The sequence below is a fragment of the Scylla paramamosain genome, unplaced genomic scaffold, assembly GCF_035594125.1.
Source record: "Scylla paramamosain isolate STU-SP2022 unplaced genomic scaffold, ASM3559412v1 Contig133, whole genome shotgun sequence".
NCBI classification, from domain to species: domain Eukaryota; kingdom Metazoa; phylum Arthropoda; class Malacostraca; order Decapoda; family Portunidae; genus Scylla; species Scylla paramamosain.
Window position 1 is genome coordinate 123,543 of NW_026973798.1, and position 13,958 is coordinate 137,500.

Consider the following 13,958-nt stretch of genomic DNA (forward strand, 5'->3'; position numbering starts at 1 on the left):
TGCACTGTACCTATAGGTCAGTATGGTGTAGAGTTGTATACTTGAATCAAGAGTAAATATAGACGCAGATACGAAGGCGGGCAAGCTGAGAGAGAGGGAAAGAAAGGGTCTGAATGAAAGGGAGGAGTCAGGCCTGCAGAAGGGGAGCTTTTGGTATTGTTTACTGATTAGTGTGATAAAGTGTTGTGTTGTGTTGTGAGGTGCAGAGAAAGAGAGAGAGGCTTGTGTGGTGATATTTCATGTTGATGTACAGCAATATGAAATAGTTCTCAGGAGAGAGAGAAAGAGATAGAAATTAGTGACACACACACACACACACACACACACACACACACACACACACACACAGTAATACTCTATAGAAACCTATTTCTTTCCTAATTTGTCTATCTCCATCTTGTTTTTCATTGTAAGTCATTAATGTTTATCTTGTATTGTCTTGGCATTATTAAAACATGAGGTATATTATTATTAGTGGTTGTAGTTTTGTATCACAACATTAACTTATATTAGTTTTGCCTGAAAATCTCTCGTTTTCTAACATTCTCCCATCCTGCAGGCCTGAGTCCAGACCGAGACCCAGAGAAATGTAAACAAACGCACCAGTCAGACTTGATATAGGAGTGAATTTGTTGCTTTTTAAAGCGGCAGTCGGTCTGTACATGTGTGAGGTGGCGAGGGGTGTCGCCAGGGGGCGGCTAGTAGCGTCTGCCACCAGGGAAATATGTAAAAACATAAAAAAGACGCTTCTCAAGAAAGGTAAGGCCGGTTGCAGCTTTTATTTTTTCTTTATTTCTTTCCATCAGGTTAGGTTTATATTAATTCAGTTAGTTAGGTTTGCTTAAGTCTCTCTCTCTCTCTCTCTCTCTCTCTCTCTCTCTCTCTCTCTCTCTCTCTCTCTCTCTCTCTCTCTCTCTCTCTCTCTCTGTGGTGCTAATGGTGCAGGAAGGCCTTGTCTACCTGCACCATAAGCCACTATACCATGCGTCACTGTACATTTAAACTGTACCCCAAAAACTTAACCTAACTGGCCCTCACTTAAAAAAAAATATATCGTTTTTTTTTCGTGTTCTTAATATTTCAGTGCTACAATACCACATCACTGTACCCTATGATGCTAATGGTGCAGGAAGGCCTTGTCTACCTTCACCATAAGCGACTGTACCATGCGTCACTGTACCTTAAAACTGTACCACAAAAACAACCTAACTGGCCCTCACCTGAAAAAAAATATCTTTTTTTTTTTGTGTTTGCTTAATATTTCAGTGCTACAGTACCACAGCACTGTACTCTATGGTGCTAATGGTGCAGGAAGGCCTTGTCTACCTTCACCATAAGCCACTGTACCATGTGTCACTGTACCTTAAATCTGTACCACAAAAACAACCTAACTGGCCCTCACCTGAAAAAAAATCTCTTTTTTTTTTAACCTAACCTAACCTAACCTAACCTTACCTAACCTAACCTAACCTAACCTAACCTGACCTGACCTGACCTAACCTAACCTAACCTAACCTAACCTGACCTAACCTAACCTAACCTAACCTAACCTGACCTGACCTAACCTAACCTAACCTAACCTAACCTAACCTAACCTAACCTATCCTAACCTAACCGAGACATTAAAAATTAGTCACAAGGCAAAAAGACGATTCAAAGTGACTGACATACCAAGCAATTAATTAGTGAAATCAGTCTTTGTTGACTACTCCAAAGCCTTTCAGTTTGTCGACCTCAGTATACTGTTAGGAAAAAGTGCATTATTAAGACATTATTAGTGGTTGTATCACGGTATTTTATAATAGACTTATAACTAGTTTCCCCTGGAAATCTTTCGTTTTCTATCATTCTTTCATTCTACACGCCTGAGCCCTGACAGAGACCCAGAGAAATGTAAACAGGCACGAGTCAGACTTGATATAGGGCTGAATTTGTTGCTTTTCAGAGAGGGGCAGTCGGTCTGTACATGCGTGAGGTGGCGAGAGGCGTGTCCAGGGGGCGGCTAGTAGCGTGTGCCACCGTGGAAATATGTACAGACATAAAGAAGACGCCCTCAAGAAAGGTAAGGCCGGTTCCAGCTTTTATTTTTATTTATTTATTTCCATCCCGGCCTGGGACCGCCCCTTTCCCGAGTCCTGAGGTGTTGGTGGACGGCCCGGGGGTGCTGTGTGCCCGTGAGTGTACCAGGTGCTCAAGCTTATACAAAACAAGGAAAGTTTGAAGCATTTTTAGAGGGGCAGTCGGTCTGTACTCGTACATGCGTGTACATTAATTTTGAGGTGTTCCTTGTCATCCCCTGTCACTCCTGCCTGCCTCTGTCACCTCTACCAATCCCTGTCAAGCTCTGCCAAGCCCTTTGTCACCTCTCAAGTAATGAGGTGGCTTGAGATGTGAGATTTTAAACAGAAGCCTTTGCTGTCACCCCTGCCAAGCCCTACCAAACCCTGTCAGCCCCCACCAAGGCCCTCTCAAGCCACCACTCAACCCCCTACCGAGACCTATCAGCTCTATAATCTGAAAAAAGTGCAGTGTCTTAGGAGGGATTGATTAAGTAAACAGTGACTTATGGCCAAAATGGAACTATATGGAGATTAAGTAGAGATTAGAATAGAAGCTGAAATTGAGCAGGATAGTTACAATCACAGACTTCCAACTTGCTACTCCTTGGTGTGAAAGAATCTGCAGGAAATTAAGTACATGGCAACTCCTGTTAGTCCCTCATGTGTTCTTGAAAGCAGACTGACAGATTCAGTGTGTGACATGCTGACGTGGGGGAAGGCTGTCTGGTGGCTGCTCTATGCTGTAGCTAACAAAATGGTTGTGTTTCAAGTGTTTTCATGCCTGGAAAGTCTACAGGTCATCATTACTAGTATAAATGTGTACTACAATGGTGAAATTTAGTGAAAAAATGTGCTGTTTATGTATTGGCAGGGAAAGATTTATGCTCATCAAGACAATGATAAAAAAAATTTTTATATTATTATTATTATTACTATTTTTTTTCTTTTACTTGTTTTGCTGTAAGATGAGACTACAATAACTGCCCCTTGATGCCCTATAAGGTACCGCCAAGCACCAAGGGGCGGCCACCACGGTGCACAGTGAAGCACGTCCCAGCATCCCTGTCACCATCTTTTCCCTGCCAATAATTATGCATTACATTTCCCAACTAATTTCATTCTAGTGCAACATTTCTACTACTAATGGTGGCCTGTACACTTCCCAGCATGACCAGTACAGCACTTCAAACAAACACAGCCTTTTCTTAGCCACAGCAAGGTGCAGCCACGACAGACAGCCTTCCCTAAGTCAGCATGTCACACTGCATCCATAACACTGAGCTTCCAGGAACACATCTGGGGGACTGATACAAGTTGCTGTGTAGGTCATTTGTCCCAGCAGACTCTTTCACACCAAGCAGGCATGAGGTGGTAGTCTGTGCAGTGCGTCAGTGCTTGGAATTTTGAACCGGTCTTGCTGCATCTATGGCCCAGAGACCAAACACAGACCAAACAGAGGGCTAGCTGAACCTAACACAAACCAAACAGACGCCCACCAGAACCATACACAGGCCCACAGAACTAACTGACTGGCTGGCCGGCTGACTCGCTGGCTGAGTGACTGACTGACTGACTGACTGACTGGCTGGCTGGCTGGCTTGCTGGCTGGCTTACTAACTGACTGACTGACTGACTGGCTGGCTGAGTGACTGATTGACTGGCTGGTTAGCTAGTTGGGTGGCTAGCTGGTTGGTTGAATGGCTGACTGACTGACTGACTGACTGACTGACTGACTGACTAGCTGAGTGACTGATTGATTGGCTGGTTGGTTGAATGCCTAGCTGGCTGGTTGAATGGCTGACTGACTGACTGACTGACTGACTGACTGACTGACTGACTGACTGACTGACTAACTGACTGACTGACTAGCTGAGTGACTGATTGATTGGCTGGTTTGTCGAATGGCTAGCTGGCTGGTTGAATGGCTAACTGACTGACTGACTGACTGACTGACTGACTGACTGACTGACTGACTAACTGAGTGACTGATTGATTGGCTGGTTGGTTGAATGGCTAGCTGGCTGGTTGAATGGCTGACTGACTGACTGACTGACTGACTTACTGACTGACTGACTGACTAACTGACTAGCTGAGTGACTGATTGATTGGCTGGTTGGTTGAATGGCTGACTGACTGACTGACTGACTGACTGACTGACTGACTGACTGACTGACTGACTGACTGACTGACTGACTAGCTGAGTGACTGATTGATTGGCTAGTTGGTTGAATGGCTAGCTGGCTGGTTGAATGGCTGACTGACTGGCTGACTGACTGACTAACTGACTGACTGACTGACTGACTGACTGACTGACTGACTAGCTGAGTGACTGATTGATTGGCTGGTTGGTTGAATGCCTAGCTGGCTGGTTGAATGGCTGACTGACTGACTGACTGACTGACTGACTGACTGACTGACTGACTGACTGACTGACTGACTAGCTGAGTGACTGATTGATTGGCTGGTTGGTTGAATGGCTAGCTGGCTGGTTGAATGGCTAACTGACTGACTGACTGACTGACTGACTGACTGACTGACTGACTGACTGACTAACTGAGTGACTGATTGATTGGCTGGTTGGTTGAATGGCTAGCTGGCTGGTTGAATGGCTGACTGACTGACTGACTGACTGACTGACTGACTGACTGACTGACTGACTGACTGACTGACTGACTAACTGACTAGCTGAGTGACTGATTGATTGGCTGGTTGGTTGAATGGCTAGCTGGCTGGTTGAATGGCTGACTGACTGACTGACTGACTGACTGACTGACTGACTGACTGACTGACTGACTGACTGACTGACTGAGTGACTGATTGATTGGCTAGTTGGTTGAATGGCTAGCTGGCTGGTTGAATGGCTGACTGACTGGCTGACTGACTGACTGACTGACTGACTGACTGACTGACTGACTGACTGACTAGCTGAGTGACTGATTGATTGGCTGGTTGGTTGAATGCCTAGCTGGCTGGTTGAATGGCTGACTGACTGACTGACTGACTGACTGACTGACTGACTGACTGACTGACTGACTAGCTGAGTGACTGATTTATTGGCTGGTTGGTTGAATGGCTAGCTGGCTGGTTGAATGGCTAACTGACTGACTGACTGACTGACTGACTGACTGACTGACTGACTGACTGACTGACTGACTGACTAACTGAGTGACTGATTGATTGGCTGGTTGGTTGAATGGCTAGCTGGCTGGTTGAATGGCTGACTGACTGACTGACTGACTGACTGACTGACTGACTGACTGACTGACTGACTGACTGACTAACTGACTAGCTGAGTGACTGATTGATTGGCTGGTTGGTTGAATGGCTAGCTGGCTGGTTGAATGGCTGACTGACTGACTGACTGACTGACTGACTGACTGACTGACTGACTGACTGACTGACTAGCTGAGTGACTGATTGATTGGCTAGTTGGTTGAATGGCTAGCTGGCTGGTTGAATGGCTGACTGACTGGCTGACTGACTGACTGACTGACTGACTGACTGACTGACTGACTGACTGACTGACTAGCTGAGTGACTGATTGATTGGCTGGTTGGTTGAATGGCTAGCTGGCTGGTTGAATGGCTGACTGACTGACTGACTGACTGACTGACTGACTGACTGAGGCAGAGAGACAGGTAGGTGTTGGCAGGGTTGGTTTGGTTTGGAGTGTTGAGGTTTTATGATATTGTAGAGACAGAGAGGTTCAAAGCTTAATTAGACTTGTATCTTTGAGCCATGAGTCAGTAGAGAGGGAGAAAGAGGCAGACAGGCAGAGAGACAGGAAAAACAGGGAGGAAGAAAAGCTATTTGCACTGTACCTATAGGTCAGTATGGTGTAGAGTTGTATACTTGAATCAAGAGTAAATATAGACGCAGATACGAAGGCGGGCAAGCTGAGAGAGAGGGAAAGAAAGGGTCTGAATGAAAGGGAGGAGTCAGGCCTGCAGAAGGGGAGCTTTTGGTATTGTTTACTGATTAGTGTGATAAAGTGTTGTGTTGTGTTGTGAGGTGCAGAGAAAGAGAGAGAGGCTTGTGTGGTGATATTTCATGTTGATGTACAGCAATATGAAATAGTTCTCAGGAGAGAGAGAAAGAGATAGAAATTAGTGACACACACACACACACACACACACACACACACACACACACACACACAGTAATACTCTATAGAAACCTATTTCTTTCCTAATTTGTCTATCTCCATCTTGTTTTTCATTGTAAGTCATTAATGTTTATCTTGTATTGTCTTGGCATTATTAAAACATGAGGTATATTATTATTAGTGGTTGTAGTTTTGTATCACAACATTAACTTATATTAGTTTTGCCTGAAAATCTCTCGTTTTCTAACATTCTCCCATCCTGCAGGCCTGAGTCCAGACCGAGACCCAGAGAAATGTAAACAAACGCACCAGTCAGACTTGATATAGGAGTGAATTTGTTGCTTTTTAAAGCGGCAGTCGGTCTGTACATGTGTGAGGTGGCGAGGGGTGTCGCCAGGGGGCGGCTAGTAGCGTCTGCCACCAGGGAAATATGTAAAAACATAAAAAAGACGCTTCTCAAGAAAGGTAAGGCCGGTTGCAGCTTTTATTTTTTCTTTATTTCTTTCCATCAGGTTAGGTTTATATTAATTCAGTTAGTTAGGTTTGCTTAAGTCTCTCTCTCTCTCTCTCTCTCTCTCTCTCTCTCTCTCTCTGTGGTGCTAATGGTGCAGGAAGGCCTTGTCTACCTGCACCATAAGCCACTATACCATGCGTCACTGTACATTTAAACTGTACCCCAAAAACTTAACCTAACTGGCCCTCACTTAAAAAAAAATATATCGTTTTTTTTTCGTGTTCTTAATATTTCAGTGCTACAATACCACATCACTGTACCCTATGATGCTAATGGTGCAGGAAGGCCTTGTCTACCTTCACCATAAGCGACTGTACCATGCGTCACTGTACCTTAAAACTGTACCACAAAAACAACCTAACTGGCCCTCACCTGAAAAAAAATATCTTTTTTTTTTTGTGTTTGCTTAATATTTCAGTGCTACAGTACCACAGCACTGTACTCTATGGTGCTAATGGTGCAGGAAGGCCTTGTCTACCTTCACCATAAGCCACTGTACCATGTGTCACTGTACCTTAAATCTGTACCACAAAAACAACCTAACTGGCCCTCACCTGAAAAAAAATCTCTTTTTTTTTTAACCTAACCTAACCTAACCTAACCTTACCTAACCTAACCTAACCTAACCTAACCTGACCTGACCTGACCTAACCTAACCTAACCTAACCTAACCTGACCTAACCTAACCTAACCTAACCTAACCTGACCTAACCTAACCTAACCTAACCTAACCTAACCTAACCTAACCTAACCTATCCTAACCTAACCGAGACATTAAAAATTAGTCACAAGGCAAAAAGACGATTCAAAGTGACTGACATACCAAGCAATTAATTAGTGAAATCAGTCTTTGTTGACTACTCCAAAGCCTTTCAGTTTGTCGACCTCAGTATACTGTTAGGAAAAAGTGCATTATTAAGACATTATTAGTGGTTGTATCACGGTATTTTATAATAGACTTATAACTAGTTTCCCCTGGAAATCTTTCGTTTTCTATCATTCTTTCATTCTACACGCCTGAGCCCTGACAGAGACCCAGAGAAATGTAAACAGGCACGAGTCAGACTTGATATAGGGCTGAATTTGTTGCTTTTCAGAGAGGGGCAGTCGGTCTGTACATGCGTGAGGTGGCGAGAGGCGTGTCCAGGGGGCGGCTAGTAGCGTGTGCCACCGTGGAAATATGTACAGACATAAAGAAGACGCCCTCAAGAAAGGTAAGGCCGGTTCCAGCTTTTATTTTTATTTATTTATTTCCATCCCGGCCTGGGACCGCCCCTTTCCCGAGTCCTGAGGTGTTGGTGGACGGCCCGGGGGTGCTGTGTGCCCGTGAGTGTACCAGGTGCTCAAGCTTATACAAAACAAGGAAAGTTTGAAGCATTTTTAGAGGGGCAGTCGGTCTATACTCGTACATGCGTGTACATTAATTTTGAGGTGTTCCTTGTCATCCCCTGTCACTCCTGCCTGCCTCTGTCACCTCTACCAATCCCTGTCAAGCTCTGCCAAGCCCTTTGTCACCTCTCAAGTAATGAGGTGGCTTGAGATGTGAGATTTTAAACAGAAGCCTTTGCTGTCACCCCTGCCAAGCCCTACCAAACCCTGTCAGCCCCCACCAAGGCCCTCTCAAGCCACCACTCAACCCCCTACCGAGACCTATCAGCTCTATAATCTGAAAAAAGTGCAGTGTCTTAGGAGGGATTGATTAAGTAAACAGTGACTTATGGCCAAAATGGAACTATATGGAGATTAAGTAGAGATTAGAATAGAAGCTGAAATTGAGCAGGATAGTTACAATCACAGACTTCCAACTTGCTACTCCTTGGTGTGAAAGAATCTGCAGGAAATTAAGTACATGGCAACTCCTGTTAGTCCCTCATGTGTTCTTGAAAGCAGACTGACAGATTCAGTGTGTGACATGCTGACGTGGGGGAAGGCTGTCTGGTGGCTGCTCTATGCTGTAGCTAACAAAATGGTTGTGTTTCAAGTGTTTTCATGCCTGGAAAGTCTACAGGTCATCATTACTAGTATAAATGTGTACTACAATGGTGAAATTTAGTGAAAAAATGTGCTGTTTATGTATTGGCAGGGAAAGATTTATGCTCATCAAGACAATGATAAAAAAAATTTTTATATTATTATTATTATTACTATTTTTTTTCTTTTACTTGTTTTGCTGTAAGATGAGACTACAATAACTGCCCCTTGATGCCCTATAAGGTACCGCCAAGCACCAAGGGGCGGCCACCACGGTGCACAGTGAAGCACGTCCCAGCATCCCTGTCACCATCTTTTCCCTGCCAATAATTATGCATTACATTTCCCAACTAATTTCATTCTAGTGCAACATTTCTACTACTAATGGTGGCCTGTACACTTCCCAGCATGACCAGTACAGCACTTCAAACAAACACAGCCTTTTCTTAGCCACAGCAAGGTGCAGCCACGACAGACAGCCTTCCCTAAGTCAGCATGTCACACTGCATCCATAACACTGAGCTTCCAGGAACACATCTGGGGGACTGATACAAGTTGCTGTGTAGGTCATTTGTCCCAGCAGACTCTTTCACACCAAGCAGGCATGAGGTGGTAGTCTGTGCAGTGCGTCAGTGCTTGGAATTTTGAACCGGTCTTGCTGCATCTATGGCCCAGAGACCAAACACAGACCAAACAGAGGGCTAGCTGAACCTAACACAAACCAAACAGACGCCCACCAGAACCATACACAGGCCCACAGAACTAACTGACTGGCTGGCCGGCTGACTCGCTGGCTGAGTGACTGACTGACTGACTGACTGACTGGCTGGCTGGCTGGCTTGCTGGCTGGCTTACTAACTGACTGACTGACTGACTGGCTGGCTGAGTGACTGATTGACTGGCTGGTTAGCTAGTTGGGTGGCTAGCTGGTTGGTTGAATGGCTGACTGACTGACTGACTGACTGACTGACTGACTGACTAGCTGAGTGACTGATTGATTGGCTGGTTGGTTGAATGCCTAGCTGGCTGGTTGAATGGCTGACTGACTGACTGACTGACTGACTGACTGACTGACTGACTGACTGACTGACTGACTGACTAACTGACTGACTGACTAGCTGAGTGACTGATTGATTGGCTGGTTTGTCGAATGGCTAGCTGGCTGGTTGAATGGCTAACTGACTGACTGACTGACTGACTGACTGACTGACTGACTGACTGACTAACTGAGTGACTGATTGATTGGCTGGTTGGTTGAATGGCTAGCTGGCTGGTTGAATGGCTGACTGACTGACTGACTGACTGACTTACTGACTGACTGACTGACTAACTGACTAGCTGAGTGACTGATTGATTGGCTGGTTGGTTGAATGGCTGACTGACTGACTGACTGACTGACTGACTGACTGACTGACTGACTGACTGACTGACTAGCTGAGTGACTGATTGATTGGCTAGTTGGTTGAATGGCTAGCTGGCTGGTTGAATGGCTGACTGACTGGCTGACTGACTGACTAACTGACTGACTGACTGACTGACTGACTGACTGACTGACTAGCTGAGTGACTGATTGATTGGCTGGTTGGTTGAATGCCTAGCTGGCTGGTTGAATGGCTGACTGACTGACTGACTGACTGACTGACTGACTGACTGACTGACTGACTGACTGACTGACTAGCTGAGTGACTGATTGATTGGCTGGTTGGTTGAATGGCTAGCTGGCTGGTTGAATGGCTAACTGACTGACTGACTGACTGACTGACTGACTGACTGACTGACTGACTGACTAACTGAGTGACTGATTGATTGGCTGGTTGGTTGAATGGCTAGCTGGCTGGTTGAATGGCTGACTGACTGACTGACTGACTGACTGACTGACTGACTGACTGACTGACTGACTGACTGACTGACTGACTGACTAACTGACTAGCTGAGTGACTGATTGATTGGCTGGTTGGTTGAATGGCTAGCTGGCTGGTTGAATGGCTGACTGACTGACTGACTGACTGACTGACTGACTGACTGACTGACTGACTGACTGACTGACTGACTGAGTGACTGATTGATTGGCTAGTTGGTTGAATGGCTAGCTGGCTGGTTGAATGGCTGACTGACTGGCTGACTGACTGACTGACTGACTGACTGACTGACTGACTGACTGACTGACTAGCTGAGTGACTGATTGATTGGCTGGTTGGTTGAATGCCTAGCTGGCTGGTTGAATGGCTGACTGACTGACTGACTGACTGACTGACTGACTGACTGACTGACTGACTGACTAGCTGAGTGACTGATTTATTGGCTGGTTGGTTGAATGGCTAGCTGGCTGGTTGAATGGCTAACTGACTGACTGACTGACTGACTGACTGACTGACTGACTGACTGACTGACTGACTAACTGAGTGACTGATTGATTGGCTGGTTGGTTGAATGGCTAGCTGGCTGGTTGAATGGCTGACTGACTGACTGACTGACTGACTGACTGACTGACTGACTGACTGACTGACTAACTGACTAGCTGAGTGACTGATTGATTGGCTGGTTGGTTGAATGGCTAGCTGGCTGGTTGAATGGCTGACTGACTGACTGACTGACTGACTGACTGACTGACTGACTGACTGACTGACTGACTAGCTGAGTGACTGATTGATTGGCTAGTTGGTTGAATGGCTAGCTGGCTGGTTGAATGGCTGACTGACTGGCTGACTGACTGACTGACTGACTGACTGACTGACTGACTGACTGACTGACTGACTAGCTGAGTGACTGATTGATTGGCTGGTTGGTTGAATGGCTAGCTGGCTGGTTGAATGGCTGACTGACTGACTGACTGACTGACTGACTGACTGACTGACTGAGGCAGAGAGACAGGTAGGTGTTGGCAGGGTTGGTTTGGTTTGGAGTGTTGAGGTTTTATGATATTGTAGAGACAGAGAGGTTCAAAGCTTAATTAGACTTGTATCTTTGAGCCATGAGTCAGTAGAGAGGGAGAAAGAGGCAGACAGGCAGAGAGACAGGAAAAACAGGGAGGAAGAAAAGCTATTTGCACTGTACCTATAGGTCAGTATGGTGTAGAGTTGTATACTTGAATCAAGAGTAAATATAGACGCAGATACGAAGGCGGGCAAGCTGAGAGAGAGGGAAAGAAAGGGTCTGAATGAAAGGGAGGAGTCAGGCCTGCAGAAGGGGAGCTTTTGGTATTGTTTACTGATTAGTGTGATAAAGTGTTGTGTTGTGTTGTGAGGTGCAGAGAAAGAGAGAGAGGCTTGTGTGGTGATATTTCATGTTGATGTACAGCAATATGAAATAGTTCTCAGGAGAGAGAGAAAGAGATAGAAATTAGTGACACACACACACACACACACACACACACACAGTAATACTCTATAGAAACCTATTTCTTTCCTAATTTGTCTATCTCCATCTTGTTTTTCATTGTAAGTCATTAATGTTTATCTTGTATTGTCTTGGCATTATTAAAACATGAGGTATATTATTATTAGTGGTTGTAGTTTTGTATCACAACATTAACTTATATTAGTTTTGCCTGAAAATCTCTCGTTTTCTAACATTCTCCCATCCTGCAGGCCTGAGTCCAGACCGAGACCCAGAGAAATGTAAACAAACGCACCAGTCAGACTTGATATAGGAGTGAATTTGTTGCTTTTTAAAGCGGCAGTCGGTCTGTACATGTGTGAGGTGGCGAGGGGTGTCGCCAGGGGGCGGCTAGTAGTGTCTGCCACCAGGGAAATATGTAAAAACATAAAAAAGACGCTTCTCAAGAAAGGTAAGGCCGGTTGCAGCTTTTATTTTTTCTTTATTTCTTTCCATCAGGTTAGGTTTATATTAATTCAGTTAGTTAGGTTTGGTTAAGTCTCTCTCTCTCTCTCTCTCTCTCTCTCTCTCTCTCTCTCTCTCTCTCTCTCTCTCTCTCTCTCTCTCTCTCTCTCTCTGTGGTGCTAATGGTGCAGGAAGGCCTTGTCTACCTGCACCATAAGCCACTATACCATGCGTCACTGTACATTTAAACTGTACCCAAAAAACTTAACCTAACTGGCCCTCACTTAAAAAAAAATATATCGGTTTTTTTTCGTGTTCTTAATATTTCAGTGCTACAATACCACATCACTGAACCCTATGATGCTAATGGTGCAGGAAGGCCTTGTCTACCTTCACCATAAGCGACTGTACCATGCGTCACTGTACCTTAAAACTGTACCACAAAAACAACCTAACTGGCCCTCACCTGAAAAAAAATATCTTTTTTTTTTTGTGTTTGCTTAATATTTCAGTGCTACAGTACCACAGCACTGTACTCTATGGTGCTAATGGTGCAGGAAGGCCTTGTCTACCTTCACCATAAGCCACTGTACCATGTGTCACTGTACCTTAAATCTGTACCACAAAAACAACCTAACTGGCCCTCACCTGAAAAAAAATATCTTTTTTTTTTTAACCTAACCTAACCTAACCTAACCTTACCTAACCTAACCTAACCTAACCTGACCTGACCTGACCTAACCTAACTTAACCTAACCTAACCTAACCTGACCTAACCTAACCTAACCTAACCTGACCTAACCTAACCTAACCTAACCTAACCTAACCTAACCTAACCTTACCTAACCTAACCTAACCTAACCGAGACATTAAGAATTAGTCACAAGGCAAAAAGACGATTCAAAGTGACTGACATACCAAGCAATTCATTAGTGAAATCAGTCTTTGTTGACTACTCCAAAGCCTTTCAGTTTGTCGACCTCAGTATACTGTTAGGAAAAAGTGCATTATTAAGACATTATTAGTGGTTGTATCACGGTATTTTATAATAGACTTATAACTAGTTTCCCCTGAAAATCTTTCGTTTTCTATCATTCTCCCATTATACACGCCTGAGCCCTGACAGAGACCCAGAGAAATGTAAACAGGCACGAGTCAGACTTGATATAGGGCTGAATTTGTTGCTTTTCAGAGAGGGGCAGTCGGTCTGTACATGCGTGAGGTGGCGAGGGGAGTGTCCAGGGGGCGGCTAGTAGCGTGTGCCACCATGGAAATATGTACAGACATAAAGAAGACGCCCTCAAGAAAGGTAAGGCCGGTTCCAGCTTTTATTTTTATTTATTTATTTCCATCCCGGCCTGGAACCCCCCTTTCCCGGGCCCTAAGGTGTTGGGGGACGGCCCGGGGGTGCTGTGTGCCCGTGAGTGTACCAGGTGCTCAAGCTTATACAAAACAAGGAAAGTTTGAAGCATTTTTAGAGGGGCAGTCGGTCTGTACTCGTACATGCGTGTACATTAATTTTGAGGTG

The 13,958-nt window shown here is 45.0% G+C and overlaps 1 protein-coding gene across 1 annotated transcript in view; it reads left to right on the top strand.

The window, feature by feature from the left end:
- The first annotated feature begins 12,422 nt into the window (after positions 1 to 12,422).
- LOC135099486 (nuclear autoantigenic sperm protein-like) overlaps positions 12,423 to 13,958 on the top strand; it is a 21,009-nt gene continuing 19,473 nt past the window's right edge. The window contains exons 1-2 of the transcript XR_010267995.1: positions 12,423 to 12,437; positions 13,623 to 13,739. The gene's annotated coding sequence lies outside the window, so the exon portion shown is untranslated. The remainder of the gene's footprint in view (positions 12,438 to 13,622; positions 13,740 to 13,958) is intronic.